Source organism: Haemaphysalis longicornis, unplaced genomic scaffold (assembly GCF_048455015.1).
Source record: "Haemaphysalis longicornis isolate Haplotype H1 unplaced genomic scaffold, Haemaphysalis longicornis Haplotype H1 scaffold_4, whole genome shotgun sequence".
NCBI lineage: Eukaryota > Metazoa > Arthropoda > Arachnida > Ixodida > Ixodidae > Haemaphysalis > Haemaphysalis longicornis.
In genome coordinates this window covers 131,102,950-131,103,355 of record NW_027526361.1, presented here as the reverse complement: position 1 = coordinate 131,103,355, position 406 = coordinate 131,102,950, and the positions used below count along the sequence as shown (strand labels likewise).

Sequence of the window (406 nt, the reverse complement as noted above, 5' to 3'; positions counted from 1 at the left end):
ATAGCGTGGCGATTTGATTGATTTGATTTGATACTTATTTGATTATGTTAGAGAAGTTCGTGCAATTACTGAACTGGAATGTGTCAACGACATCAGGAAAAATCAAACTTGTGACTTGAACGCGGAGAAAGCAGGAATGTAAAAAAACACGATTGAAATAATTGTAATTGTCGATTGAAATACTTAATTTTTGATCTCTGCATTGTTAACTTTTACTTCATTGATTGACTGAGTAATTTGTTAATCTAATCATTCATTTATTTATTATGGCAATCATTCATTGTTGCACATAATGGGGCAAGAAAAAAGCAAAAAACATTATCCGTCGAGCCGGATTCGAACCAGCGACCTATGGATGTCCATGAGCCTCTACAGTCCACCGCTCTACCAACTGAGCTATCGACGG

The 406-nt window shown here is 36.2% G+C and overlaps 1 non-coding gene across 1 annotated transcript; it reads right to left on the bottom strand.

Moving 5' to 3' along the window:
- Positions 1 to 321: 321 nt before the first annotated feature.
- Trnay-gua (transfer RNA tyrosine (anticodon GUA)) lies at positions 322 to 406 on the bottom strand. The gene is given in 2 exon segments: positions 322 to 357; positions 370 to 406. It is a non-coding gene; the product is annotated as a tRNA-Tyr (tRNA).